The sequence below is a fragment of the Mauremys reevesii genome, linkage group 19 (genome assembly GCF_016161935.1).
Source record: "Mauremys reevesii isolate NIE-2019 linkage group 19, ASM1616193v1, whole genome shotgun sequence".
Taxonomy (NCBI): Eukaryota; Metazoa; Chordata; order Testudines; family Geoemydidae; genus Mauremys; species Mauremys reevesii.
In genome coordinates, this window is record NC_052641.1 from 9,241,926 (window position 1) to 9,242,330 (window position 405).

Consider the following 405-nt stretch of genomic DNA (forward strand, 5'->3'; position numbering starts at 1 on the left):
CCTGACTGAAAGTAGATAAGAAACCCAGAAAAATCTGACTTTGCAAAGTTTCTTACATTTCGAAAGGCAGACAGAAGCATGTGAATTTTAGTTGTCCAGTTTTTGTCAGGTAACAAATTATAGATTCCCCGACTGGGAGACCTATAGCTTTACATTTTCTGGTCTCTCTTGTACTGAGTTCACTCTTGTTTGGGTATTTTTGTCTTGGGGGCATGGTTTCTTATTTCAATGCACTTTAAAATGATATTCACCAAAATCTTTGTATGTTACAAAATGTTGCTTTTTCTTATACAAGATTTACATGGTTTCTTTCATATTAGCCAGCAAAATCGAACCATTCAAATGTCTGAGTAGCCAACGGTAGCTGCATTTTCACAAAGAAATCAACTCAGAATTACAGTTGCA